General features: G+C 37.4%; 1 protein-coding gene across 2 annotated transcripts in view; it reads left to right on the top strand.

The window, feature by feature from the left end:
* Positions 1–15,311, top strand: part of Vps13D (vacuolar protein sorting 13D) — a 672,569-nt gene that overhangs the window by 280,628 nt on the left and 376,630 nt on the right. The window lies entirely within an intron of this gene.

Genomic DNA, 15,311 nt, shown 5'->3' with positions numbered 1-15,311 from the left:
TTAGACTTCTGGGATTCAGCCAATTCAATATAATCAATCGACGTTGGCATTGAGATTGTGGAAATGCTTCAAAGACAAGCATTCGAGCATGTGGCGGTAATACTTGACCACTGAATAAGCAGCAAGTAGTTCACGATCATATGTGTTGTATTTCTTCTGAGTATCCGAAAGTTTCTTCGAATAAAAGCTTAGAGGCATCCAGCAATTACCTGTCTGCTGTTGCAGAACTCCACCAATAGCCACATCAGAAGCGTCGACCATGACGCAGATCGGCAAGTCTTCACAAGGATGTTATAAAATCGTAGCATATATCGTAGCATATCGGACTTACATTTTTCAAAACTGGTTTTGACCTCTTCTGTCCAGATTATGGGAGTTTTGTCGTTTTTCGCGTTTCCCTTTTGGTATGCTATGAGGGGAAGTTGATTGGCTGCAGCTCGAGGTATAAATCTACGGTAAAAGTTTACCATAGTAACAAATCGACGGAGTTTTTTTGACGGGTTTTGACTGGGGATAGTTGGCTATTGCTTCAACTTTTTCCAGTAGTGGGCGACAAGATGTCCAAGAAATGAAACTGATTGTTGACCAAACTTGCACTTTGACAGATAAATTACAAGGCCGTATTCTTGCAGTCGAATGAATAATTGTTTGAGGTGTGGTAAATGCTGTTCTTCGTTTTCGGATGCAACCATGTCATCGAGGTATGGGAAGCAAAACTCCAGATCTCGTAACATTTCATGCATGAACCTTTGAAATGTTTTTCCCGCATTACATAACCCAAATTTCATGATAGCGGTCTTTTGGCCATCTTCAGGGGCAGTTGGAATTTTATTATAAGCACGTACCAGATCAATTGTTGAGAAAATGTTTTTTCCTCGAAGCCCGTGCGCAAAATCGTGAATATGTGGCAGAGGGTATTTTTCCGGGACTGTCTGTGCGTTCAAAAGAGGTAGTCGCCACAGGGTCGCCATTCGCCGTTCTTTTTTTGGGCCATGTGTAGCGGACTTGCAAGAGCTGTTTGAAGAGTGGCAAATTCCTTGGTCCATCATATACTGGAATTCTTGCTTTGCAATCGTTGGTTTATCAGGAGGAAGTCGACGAGGCTTTGCCGAAACAGGGGCGCCTTTTGTCTCGATGAAATGATATACGCCATGCTGAACTTTTTCACTTTTCTCAATATGTCTGGAAATTGAGATAGTAAATCATGATACTTGCAATTATTTACCAGTATTAATTTCCACATAGCCTGGAATTGATTTCACTTCTCCTTTCAGGATCAATGAGCTAGCACTGTTACGAGTAATGTATCGAGTAAACCATAATGTGTCGAAAAATAGGCTCCGATGATAGGATGAGACACATCAGCATACACAAATTTCAATTGAAATGATCTTCGGAAACCAAGTGAAGGAGATATTACCGTTGTTCCGTAGGTTGTTATTGATGTACCATTTGCAGCAAAAAGAGGATATTCGTTGGGACGACTGTTGCCTTTCTTATGATCCACGGGTACAACTGAAATGTCAGCAACTGAGTCGATAAGAAAATGTTTTCCTAGAAATTTATCATAAATTAATAGGCTATTCGGGTTGCTACACCGACCACTGCTCGCCTCTAGTGACCGGCTTATTGGTTTCCCGGTTGTTTGTTGCTTTTGAATGTGCATGGCTGTCGGCACTTATTTGCTCTCTGACCGAAACGACGATTATAATAACATATACATGATGTGCTTGAGTTGGAACGTCTGTTGCTTCAAGACCGACTTCTAGAAATTTGTCTGAAACGCAAGTGCTGAACCGCTGCAGTAATGGCTTCAATCTGTTTAGACATCGCTGACAGATCAAACGATGTGCTTCCGACTGCAACACTTGAAATGCCGGTAGGCGTTGATACGTCTTAAATTTTGCCAGCCATCTTTGCAATTGCTTCAAGAGATTCCGATGATGTGGACAGGATTGCTTGGATATGTGTTGGTAGTCGCTGCATTCACATTGTACGCAGGAAATCGTCGTTGACACCACCATTAGCAAGAATCTTCATTTCCCGTAGCAGGATGCTCGGTTTCTTATCACCAATTTCCAGATTATTGAGAAGCTTTTCATCAGAGACGGAAAAAGGTTCAATCAAACGTTTTTTCAATTGTGTATATGGTAAAAACCAAATTTTCTTTGCAATTCCATTTGAAAAAATTTAAAAAATTTTTTTCCTAGCACATCTACAATTTTTGGTATAGAGTTAAAGGAAAAAATTCTGGTTTCAAATCTGTTCGCGTTCACAAAATTGGATTATGCGCGCAAAAGTTATAGCGGATTTTATTCTCATATAAAGAAAAAATATTTAAAAATGTCTTATTTGTTGTTATGAGAAAATTTATGCATAAATCGTTAATAGCATTCCATATCTTATTGTAGATGTTTAAATATTTATTAAATTTATTATTATTTTCGCGGAAAATCAACAAATAATAAAAAAAAATTTTGAAGTAAATACAAATTTTCCAGTCCCAGAGTCCCTACAAACCCTCAGAAAATAAATTAAGAATAGATGCGGACTCTAGACAATGAGTAACAAATATGAAACCAAATTTATAGAGATTATGTACTTAAATTGGATATTACAGCAACAACAAAAGAGAAAAGCTTCTTCTTCTTTTATTTGCCCATCCGTTGTTCGGATATAAGCGATCATACATTAAATCGTTTTACAATAATTATATTACATTTCAGAATATATAAATATTTTCTTATATATATTTTTGTTGTTTATATTGTCGGCAGTTCTCTATTTTTGGCCGCCCTAAACAAGTTCCTTTCGTCATCGTAGCCAGTCCAATCTTGAATATGTTTAAGCCAGGAGAGTTCTCCTTTTCCTCTACTGGGCCTTCCTTCAATTTTCCCTTTGAGAATTGTTTGGATAAGTTGGTATTTATCATTTCTCATTATGTGGCCGAAATATGAGATTTTCCTATTTTTTATCGTTTTAATCAATTGTCGATCCACGTTCATTCTTCTTAAAACTTCATTGTTATACCCTACACCACTATGTGGGGAGGGTATTATAAGTTGGATTTGGCCAAAAAGTTTGTAACGCATCGAAATAATGGTCGTAGACCCATACTTATATATACCAAAATGAATGTCTCGGCGAGCTGAGTCGATCTGGCTATTTGTGTCCGTCCGTCTGTCCATCTAAACCTTGTAATCACGCTACAGGTCGCAATTTTGATCGGATCGTCACCAAATGTTGTATGTTGATGAAGGTCCCGGAGGGGAAGAAGCCTATTGATTTTGGTGATGGTCGGATAATATTCAGGGGTCGGAATGGGCAAAAAACTTATTTTCGGAAAAAGTCTAATGAAAGCAGAAAATATCACCTTTACAGCGATGTATGGTAGGTTGTCGTAGGTGGTCAAACAACAAAGATATCGCAATAGTCGCTTATAGAACCCAACTTTTCATTTATTCGATTTTAATTTTAATGACGAATAACACAGCTTTTGTTGTATACTTTCCAAAAACAAGACAAGGCTATGAAAGTAGAAATCCTGTCTTTACAACGATGCAAAGTAGGTTAGCGTAGGTGGCCAAATAACGGAGATATCCCATTTTTCCACTTTTAAAGAAATCATGCTAGAGGTCGTAATTTTGATCGGATCGTCACCAAATTTTGGGTGTTGATGGGGGGCCCGCAGGGGAAGAAGCCTATTTATTTTGGTGATGGTCGGATAATATTTAGGGGTCGGAATGGGCAAAAAACTTTTTTGGAGAAAAAGACAATGTTTTTTCCAAACCGAATATCTCAGCTTCTATAAGGGTATATCAAAAGCAAAACCTGCTGATGAAAGTAGAAAATATCGCCTTTGCAATGATGTAAAGTAGGTTGTTGTAGGTGGTCAAACAACGAAGATATCGCAATAGCCGCTAATATAACACAACTTTTCATTTTTGCGATTTTAATAATAATGACGAATATGACAGCTTTGGTTGGCGACATTCCAAAAACAAAGTCTGACGATGAAAGTAGAAAATCCCATCTTTACAATGATGCAAAGTAGGTTGGCTAGATGGCCAAATAACGGAGATATCGCAATAGTCGTTAATACATCCCATTTTTCCACTTTTAAAGAAATCATGCTAGAGGTCGTAATTTTGATCGGATCGTCACCAAATTTTGGGTGTTGATGGGGGGCCCGCAGGGGAAGAAGCCTATTTATTTTGGTGATGGTCGGATAATATTCAGGGGTCGGAATGGGCAAACAACTTATTTGGAGAAAAAGTCAACGGTTTATTTCAAAGCGAATATCTCCGCTTCTATAAGGGTATATCAAAAGCAAAACCTGCTGATGAAAGTAGAAAATATCGCCTTTGCAACGATGTAACGTAGGTTGTCGTAGGTGGTAAAACAATGAAGATATCGCAATAGTCGCTATTAAAACACAACTTCTCATATTTGCGATTTTAATAATAATGACGAATAGCACAGCATTGGTTGGGGACCTTCCAAAAGCAAAGTCCGACTATGAAAGTAGAAAATCCCATCTTTACAATGATGTAAAGCATGTTGGCGTATGTGGCCAAATAACGGAGATATAGCAATAGTCGGTAATAAGTCCTATTTTTTAATTTTTTGTAATCACGCTACACGTCGTAATTTTGATTGGATCGTCACGAAATTTTGGGTATTAATGGGGGTCCCCCAGAGGAATAAACCTATTGATTTTGGTAATGGTCGGATATTATTCAGGGGTCGGAATGTGATGGTTGATGGTTGGCATACATCCCACTTTTCCATTTTTTTATTTGAGTTATTCTGACGATGCACTTAAACGCGTTTCAATAAAATTGACCTGTATTAATGAAGACATTCAGAGCAAAGGCGCTATCCCAATTTTGATATTTTGAATTTTACCAGTCAAAAGCTTATGCACAGGGGAAGTGGTGTAGGGTATCACATAGTCGGCCCCGACCCGACTATAGCCTTGGCTCACTTGTTAGTTACTCGATCGGTCCAGGGTATTTTTAAGATTCTTCTATAGATCCATAGTTCAAATGCCTCTAGTTTTTTTTTTCATCTTTGGCTTTAATTGTCCATGTCTCGGCTGCATTTAGTAGTACAGACCATACGTAACATTTCACAAATCTAACTTTTGGTTGAAGCCCGATATCATGACTTGTTAGTAATTTATTGTATTTATAAAATGCTCCTCTGGCCATCTCTATTCGACATCGAATTTCATGTGATATGTCCCATTTGTCATTTATCAATACTCCCAAATATTTGAAGGTAGTTACTTTTTCAATTTCTGTGTTATGGATTGTCAGCGATGTGTTATTATATGTGTTCTTTCTACTGATAATCATGTATTTTGTTTTTGTGATGTTAATTTTAAGCCCATATACTTCGCTTACCGTTGTAAGTTTGTCTATTGCTTTTTGTAGGCCATTTAGACTGCTTGCTAGAATTGTCGTATCGTCTGCATATCGTATGTTATTTATAAGAACACCATTTGTTCGTATTCCCATTTTCTCATTTTGCAAGGCCTCCGTAAATATTTTTTGGGAGTAAATATTGAATAAAAGAGGCGATAATATACAGCCCTGCCTGACGCCCATTGATATTGCGATTTCGTCGGTGAGTTCGCCGTTAACATCAATGCATGCATTTTGGTTCCAGTATAGATTTTTTATACATTGAATTTCTTTCCCATCTATCCCAATTGATAGTAGTATATCGATTAACTTTTGGTGCTGGACAGTATCGAAAGCTTTCGCATAATCTATGAAACATATAAAAACGTCTTTTTGCACTTCACGACAGTTTTGGATCAGCGAATGTATGCTTAGTAGCGCTTCTCTGGTACCCATTCCTTCTTTGAAACCAAATTGTGACTTGCCCATATGAAGTTCGCATTCTGCATAAATTCTTCTATGGATAATTCTCAGGAAGATTTTTAGGGTGTGGTTCATTAGACTTATAAGCCTATATTCATCGCATTTCTTTGCATTCTTTTTCTTTGGTATGGTTATGAAAATCGATTTTAGCCTGTCTTGTGGATATTGACCACTGTCATATATGTGGTTAAAAAGTGTGACTAACATGTCTATGTTTTCTCCATCTATTAACTTTAAAGTTTCTGAGGGAATTTCGTCGGGACCAACTGCTTTTCTATCTTTAAGTGAAGCAATTGCGTATTCGACCTCGTTCTTTTCTATATGAGTTCCGGTCAGAGCGGGTTGATTAAAATCATATGTTGACCTCTCGTCATCTGTAAACTTCCTAGTGACGTAATCTTTCCAAATTCGTTTTCTGTCGGATATTTCAAATGCAGCTTCATTATTTTCATCTAATAATACTCCTGATGATGAATTCCTGTGTATTCCAGCTGCTTCTTTTAACTTTTTGTGTAAGTTAAAGTCATCGTGCGTGTTTTGTAGCATTTCAATCTCTTGGCATTTCTGTTGTAAGATTGCATTTTTTGCTGTTCTGGTTGCATTGCGAATTTCCTTATTAATTTCCCAGTATCTTTCAAAATTAGTGTTTCGATATTTACTACGTTCTAGACGAAGCACCCTAATTTCGTCAGTAATCCATTCTTCTTGTTTTTGTTAGGGTTGATTTCCTAAATTATTTCTTGTAATTAAATTAATTTTGCATTTTATATTATTCCAAATATTTTCAAGGTCGCTTCTATCGATGTTCTCCAGTGTGGAATTTACCCGCTCTTTTATATCTCTTTTTATTAAGGGGTCTTTAAGTCTTTCTACGTTAATTTTTGGCCTTCGATTTTTCTCGTCTTTCGGACGGCAGAGATTTTAATTTTTAAATTGGCCAACAATAGGTTGTGGTCAGACGGAACGTCTGCTCCTGGGAACGTCGAGCATTTTGTTACACTTGTGCAATATCGGCTGTTTAATATTATATAATCGATTTGATTCCGTATAATGTTGTCCTTATTGTCTCTTGGAGATTTCCAAGTATATAGCCTTCTTGGGTGTAGGTGGAAAAGGGTATTTGTTACTGTCATTTTGTGTGCTTGGCAGAATTCCACTAGTCTGCCCCCTCTATCGTTTCTTGTTCCCAGTCCATATCTTCCTGTAATGCCACGTATTTCATCATTTCCGACTTTTGCATTGAAATCACCTTGTATTATGGTTATTTCGTGCGGTTTTGTCATTTTTAATAGCTGTTCTAGTTCTTGGTAGAATTGCTCAATTTCCTCCGAACTTGAATCACTTGTTGGGGCATAAACTTGTATAATATTTATATTAAGTGGGCTAGCATCAATTTTAACAAGCATAGCTCTGTCTGACATCGGAACATATCCAGCAACACATGCAGCTATACCGTCTTTCATAATTACTGCAACGCCTTTTCGGTGATGTCCATCTAAATTCCCTGAGTGGTATACTACATGAGTATTTTGTGACTTGAAATCTCCACATTCTTCCCACTATGTTTCATTTATTCCAAGTATATCTATATTGAGCCTTTTCATCTCACTTATGGTGTTATTAAACTTTCCGATTTCAAAAAGACTCCTTACATTCCAGGTGCCGATTTTTAGGTTATGTTTGGTTTTACCTCCGGGGATTCTTAGCACCCTCGTTTGGCCGGAGACTGAGGGCCGTGTGTTATGTATTGTAGGCTTCATAATGTATGATTTTCAAGGAAGAGTACTTCAGTGGTTTCCCGTTGCCTTCTGAAGGGTTTATAGTTTTCCTTCTGTGTTCAGCCGCTCGATTCGGGTCAGACGCTGTTTACAGCCGCCCAATGTGGATACAGTCGCTGTTGTGTAAGTTTTTCGCTGTGCAGAAGCCGAAGTTGTGGATCCCACAGCGCCTTCTGTATTTCAAATGCAGCCATTCCAGCTATCTCAGCCTCTGCCTGCCATTTGTACTAAGGGACCAGCTGCCGACCCTTAGGCTAGATTTTGGTCACCCCCGGGTATTTTATTTCCCCGATGTCCGCCATAGAAATTTATGATGAACGTTCCCCAATTCGCCAATGGGAGGGTCCCGATGGAGGATCTAGCAAACCCCACACGAGAAAAGCTTATTGTTGGAAAATGTTGTTGCAAATATATGTTTTGGTTTGATTGGAAAATTTGAAAAAAAATATTTTGGAGTTCTCCAACTATTTCGCTAAAATCCCACACAATAATTAATGTGTACTGATTAAACTTCATCAAGAAATATGGTTTACCATCGTGAAAGCTTATTTGCTTACTGTGATAACTTACAAGGATAGGAAATTAAGAGTAATATTGAAATTACAATCATTCAAAAAATATGAAACTTAAAAAGCCTGTTATACGCGAATTAGTTATGTCGGTTAATGCGCATCCGTTTTTGGATACAGCGAATCAATCTCTTTCAATATCTTTGCATATTTCGATGGGTAAAAGTCGCGCAATGTGCATACGATTTTGATTCGCATGCGGTTTCAGTAGCAACCATCAAAAATACGTCAATATACACATATTTAAAATAGATTCTTCAAGAACCGCGGATGTGCCTCCACATTCTATTTTGCGTAGATAGCCATATTACTCGCATATCTCTGTAATTTATGACATGCTTTTTCGCAAATACTATAATCGCGCATAAAGGATTTCATATATGTAAAAATTTTCCAAGAAAATAGCTGCTTATTACGCTGATTTGTCAAAATATATTTTTGCTGATTTTCCTATTTTCAAGGTATCTATATCCGCTTAATTCACGTGGGGTTCAAAGGAAATTCAATGACACTTGTAAATTTTACACCGAAAAAATAGGTTTTTTAAGAAAATTCACGCATCAAATGTTGGTCTTTAGACTCCAATTACTAGGATGCTGTATGGAGAACACTCATGAGATATATATTAAACGATGTAAAATCACGAGTTCCATAACCATATTATAAGTTTTGAATATTATCTAGTTGCGCATCCGGATTATTCAAAAAATCCCAAAAACCGCGAAATTCCGGGTTCACAATGCCATCATCAAATCTAGGTGGACGCAGTGCATATATTGTAAAAACATACACTAGTATCATGTTGCCCATGGAGTATTCATTCAGTCTTTCCTTGGGCATATGTCTATGAAATGTAATGTTAAGCCATAAATCGGTAGAGAACATAAAAAACTTGTTGGCCTCAACCCATTTTTCTACATCGTGGAATTTTAATGGCATGTTGCATCGAACTAACAGATGGGATTGCATTCACCAGTCTTTGTTCCTGATTTGTTTGTCACAAATTAGGCTGCTTCAAAAATATTCAGCGTCGAGGGTCACCAATTTATAGGCGAGGAGAGAATTAACACACAACCGATCATTTAAAAACTGAAATTGAATTGACTTTATTTTTCATATGTATTCACAAAACTTATAAAATTTAAGCATACTATATTATTTCTATGTAAGCGAAATCAAAGCATACTTCATATGTTATTTATATATGAAAACAGTAAAGTACATTTGGCTAAAGTATATTCTTTGATAAAGCATACTCGTAAAAACGTAAACTCACGAATAACACCGAAAATCTGAAATTAAATTTATTCAAGACATTCCTGAAACAAAATAAAAATTGTATATACACGTTTTAATGACAGTTTCAATCATTATTTTGAAGGAATTAATTAAATAAAATAATTCAAAATACTGACACATTTTATTTTCTCAAACAAAACAAATCACACATATTCCAATGTTTGTATGTATATGCGTTTTTGTTTATAGTTGTACAAATGTACATTCAAATTCGTAGTACTTCGCATAGGATACGTAACGACAGTCGCACAATAGTTTGCGAAATACATGAAAGCTTTTTTAGACGAAAGTGACTGACTGCTTTCCTTTCGTAATCGTTTTCGTGCGACATACATGAACTGGCTGTAAATATGTCATATCTACAAAACTACTGAACCGAATGTACAGGGATGGCCCGGTGAAAATCAAAATCATTACGTCGCACACTGGTCGAAACCACTGATCTAGCGGCGCGAAAGTACAAAAATCAAACTATAATATTTCGAAATATTTTCCATTCTATCGATTACAGACACTTTGCTGACAAAACACAAGAAATTTTGCTGCATCAGTAGTGCGATTCTTGCATACAAAAAGTCATGAAGTTTGATGAGTTGTCGACCACGGGCAATAAAGCAGAATTCCAAAAGAGGTCGATAGACGAATTCCAGCGTCGCGGCATCGAGATAGGTACGTATGAATTTAAAGACAAAGAAGAACTTGAAGTAAATACTCGTGCAACTACGAACGCCATGGATTTAAGCACAATGCCGCTATGATGGACAAATTCCAAGAAACACAATCCAACAACGAGAAGCTGTTAGGTGAAGTTCAAGAAAATTCTATAGTCAACAGCGAGAAATTGTTGGCTAAAGTTGAGAAACTTCTAGAACCACAAACGAGAAACTTCAAGTAATTTGAACGGCAGAGTGGATAACCTTGAAATACAAGTCAGCAAATTTGACGAAAAGCTTTCCATGATAGAGGGCGACGTTGTTGGCAAACTGCACGATATGGAAACCAAGATTAAAAACCTTCAATGCCAAGATGGAACGGTGCGAATTATTCCAGAAAATGGCAATGAGAGTCTACAGGACTTTGCGATGGGTGTTGAACGTTTGGTACAGTTGACTTATCCTAGAGAAAATCATCCTCTTTTGGATCAATTCAAGATCGAGGCATTTGTGAATGGCATTCGTAATCCAGAAGTCAAACATGAAGTGTGTGCTGCACGAAAGTCATCATTTGAAGAAACCGTCTCATTCGCACTTGCACAAGAGACGGCAAAAATAATTTCTAAACCACAAATATGCAAGGTTCGAAACGTCGAGGTTATAACTGAAAATAAGAGAAGTATAGCGAATGACATAAAAGAGACTGGTATTCAGACAATAAACGAACAGCAGAGCAAAACTAAAGTAAGGTGTTGTAACTGCGGTAAAGCCCGTCATATTCAACGAAACTGTAAAGCGCCGAGAAAACGAACCAGATCTGTTTCGCCACCAGCAAACAACAGGCAGGTAAATAACCAATTATCACAAGAGTCACCTTTAAACTTAGAAGAGGTATCACCACGGGGCAGGAGCTGGCTCCCACATCTGAAGGACCCACAATCTCCATATCAGTAATACAGCAGAAAAACTACAATCTTACTGCTTGTGGGTACATTGATGGTCGAAAGCACATTTTTACTATAGACACTGGAGCATCACAGTCTATCACCAGACCTGATTTAGTAACTAAAACAATTGAACCATTGTGCAGAGTAAGTCTACGCCACTGTCTATGGTAAGATAAATGTAAAATTAACCATTTGCAACATTATCGTCAATCATGTATTTATTGTTGCCGACATTTTGGATGAAGTTATCATTGGGGCAGATTTCATGATTGGCCACGGCATCAATCTTTATATAGGACAAAAAGTAATGATTTGGCGAAATGTTGAAATACCCCTTCACGTCGAATATGAAAGTAAGGCTCAAGTAAAAAAGTTAGTTACCATCGAACATCTGAGATTACCACCAAAGTCTGAAACTGTATTATGGGCCCGTGTGGAGGGAGATTGTGAGGGTAACAGTTTGTGGGTGGTAGAACCATTAGAAATAAAAAGTGATCTTATAACAGCAAAAGCTTTCGTTTAGCCCTGCAATAACAAAATGGTTCCTGTAAGAGTGCTTACGAAAAAGTCCTCAGACCTAATTCCGAAACAGGTGAATGTGCTTTAGTAAGGGCGGTAATTAATTGTGAGGAAAAGCCGGAATTTGCAAATAAATCCAACAAACAACAAGAGTTACTAGCGGAATATATATCGAAAAGGGTAGAAGAGCTAGCGCCGCCAGATAAAAATAAGGTCAAACAACTTCTAAGGAATCATGCTTCCGCTTTCGCCGTAAATGGTCAAAGCCAGGGTAGAAAGGCAATTGTAAAACACAACATAGATATTGGCGAAGCAAGACCAATAAAACAGGCGCCCAGAAGTATTCCTCTAGCAAAGCGAAGCGAAGTGAAGAATCTAGTAAATGAAATGGAGAGGACTGGAGTAATCGAACCATCCTCAAGTCCTTGGAGTTCGCCTGTGGTTTTGGTTTAAAAGAAAGATGGCGGTACTAGATTCTGCATCGATTATAGAAAGCTAAATGAGGTCACAAAGAAGGACAGTTACCCGTTACTTACAATTGATGATACGCTGGCAAGAACAAAATGGTTTTCTACAGTGGATTTGCGATGTGGTTATTGGCAAGTCGAAATTTCAGACAAGGACAAAGAGAAAACTGCATTTTGTGCTGGTGATGGATTATGGCAGTTTAATGTTATGCCATTTGGACTTTCTAATGCTCCAGCCACGTTCCAGCGTTTGATGGATGCTAAAAGGCCTTCACGGGAAGGCGTGCTTGGTGTACCTCGATGACATAATTGTCATGGGAAAGACTTTTGATGAACACCTAAAAAATCTGGAAGAAGTCTTTAAACGTATATCCGCAGCTGGCCTCAAACTTAATGTAAAGAAGCGTGCATTGTTCCAGAAAGAAGTTAAGTACTTGGGGCATCGCGGATCAACGGATGGCGTATCAACAGATGAAGATAAAATAATTGCTGTATAGAACTGGCCACGACCGAAAAATCTTCACGAATTGCGCAGTTTTCTTGGCCTTTGCACTTATTACAGACGTTTTGTTCCGAATTTTGCCAGTGTGGCAGCCAGCCTACACGAGTTGACCAAGAAGTCGCGACAGTTCCAGTGGACTGAAGCCCAAGAACTAGCATTCCAGAAGCTTAAAGAACTTTTATGTACGGCACCAATTTTGGCCTACCCCATACCTGGAGAGCAGTTTGTGGTGGAAAGTGACGAAGATGGTAAAACGGTTAAAAATCTTATTGTGGTGCCGAACTCTAAAGAATTTCATGACGGTCCTAGTGTTGGTCATCTGGGTGTGACAAAAACCCTAGAAAAGTTAGAACAACGACTCACGTGCACCGTTCGAACGAGTTGCAATGGATGTGTCAGGTCCCTTCCCTGTGTGATGCCGTAAACCTTTACGTTCTATTGGTAAAACTTGGTAAAACTGCCATTTCAATATCAAACACCTTTAGTTAAGATTTCTACATCCTGTCGTTTTTACAGCTTGTGTATACAAAAATCTAAGAAGTCACGTTGTCTCTATATTTACTGCTAGAAAATCACTTTGATGATTAACCGAACAGTTCATTTCCAAAACACATTTTTTTGCAAAGCTCGCCTTTTTCTTTTTGGGTGACTTGTTTATGTGTCTGTCAGCAAACCCCAATAAGACAAAAAACCCCAATAACCAACCAGACCAACTAGGGAAGGTATTTGTGTTTGTTAAAAGCAGGGTTTCGGAGTCGAGGTATTTTTGGCTCGACTCCGACTCCGACTCCAGGCGAGTTTTTTTCACGACTCCGACTCAGACTCCGGGTCGACTCCGAGAGTGAATTCCTATATCACTAAAATGGATAAAATGTGCACAAATTTTTAATATTTTCCTATATTTTGGCCTATATAGGCTAATGTCCTAATTTCCTTACATATTCATTAATGTTTCTGAAGAATCTTACATTGAAATATAGCAAAGTTCGAAAGTTTTTGTCGGTTTTCCATTTGTTGCACTAGTATATTCTGGGCGGAATTTTTTCGCGTGAGAAAATCTTTAAGCTTTCAAAATATGTGAAAATGATGGGGCAATACAAATCGTAAGGACTACATGCAATAAAAACTATAAGCAATTCACGACTAAGTTTCAAACTGGATGTAAGCCAACATTTTAGTGTGCTTAGCCTTATAAAGTTGTAAAGCTCAATAAAAGGCATTTTTCATAATTGTTTTTCGAGAAAAACTACGTATCTTTTTGGCGGATTTTTTTCTTCATCTGAAAGAGAAAAATATTACGAAGTTTTGAGGCCGTCTACGAAACCCTGTTTTTATTAAAGCATTTTGCGGTGCCCACTCTATCTCGAAAACTAATAAACCAATTGTCATATATTTTTGTGGCCGATTTCGAAAAAAACACAGTCTATATGCTGCATACAAAATTAAATAAATTGTTCCCATCCAACGCTTATTCTGAGGCATTATTGTTCCGATCGACTTTAAAAATTTGACCACATATTATATGCTATTTATACTTTCTACTTTTTTCTGAAATTCTTAAACTAAAATTCAGCGCTCACATTTTGAATTTTGGTGTGGGTGGAGTGGATAATTTTATTGAAATATTTGAGATATATTGTGTACACCACTCAGCACGTAGGCAGATGGATGTTTTTTATTTTTTTGGAACTGAAAAATTAGCAAACGATGAGATTTCGTACATGAAAATATTCTACAAAAATGTTGCTAGAAAAATTTTATGTAGTGTCGGTCCACTAGGACAAGAAATCGACATTGTAATGTCATGTCATTTCATTGTCCTATATCACTTTTACCCGATCCTTTCTCATGAAAACTTTATGATTATGTATTTCATTGAATTTCGTATATGCAATTAATTGTGTAGAAAACTCGGATACACATCAACTATATCTGTTCCTGACGGACAGATCCCGTTATTTGAATGTCTCCATCTAAAGCCCTCATTGAGTATATAATGAATCCTATGGGATCATTTGGGGTTCTCAATTGGGGATATAATTCACAAAAGGAATTGTCCTCCCCCAGATCTTAACTTTCGTTTTGTGTCACAGGGTATTCAGTAAGATTTCCCATAGAGACCACAGTGTCTTTAATAGAAGACAAGGATGATTTCTCATTAAAAACAAGATGAGAATACCAGTAGACCTTTGTGAGAAGACCAGTAAGAAATCCGACGAAAGAAGTTAAGGGTCCAATCTTAATTCGATCTCAGAGGATAGTAAATATCCTGTGAATTGTCATTTTACTTAGTATAATATATAATTTGCATATATATTTTCTTATACCTTTCTTTTAAAATAAATAATGATTTAAAAAAATGTTCTTGTTCCAAATTTAATGTTATATTACTATAACGTGGAAAAAAATTTGCCCGGAGTCGGAGTCGAGTTATTTTTTTCGACTCAGACTCCGACTCCGACTCCAGCAAAATTGCTCGACTCCGACTCGTAGACTCCGACTCGTAGACTCCGACTCCGACTCCGAAACCCTGGTTAAAAGACTGCTTACCTCGGAGCAGCCATAAATACAACAAACCATCAGTTGTGAAGTAAGAAGATGATTATTTGCCGCTATATGACACATCCGAAGGACCATCTGAACTAAAATTTTTGGAAAAACTTGTAAATGAAATACTTTTCAAATG

This window comes from Musca autumnalis, unplaced genomic scaffold, assembly GCF_047663935.1.
Source record: "Musca autumnalis isolate F117 unplaced genomic scaffold, ASM4766393v1 scaffold_4, whole genome shotgun sequence".
Classification (NCBI taxonomy): Eukaryota; Metazoa; Arthropoda; class Insecta; order Diptera; family Muscidae; genus Musca; species Musca autumnalis.
The sequence above is the reverse complement of the archived record's forward strand: the minus strand, read 5'-3'. Positions and strand labels throughout refer to the sequence as shown.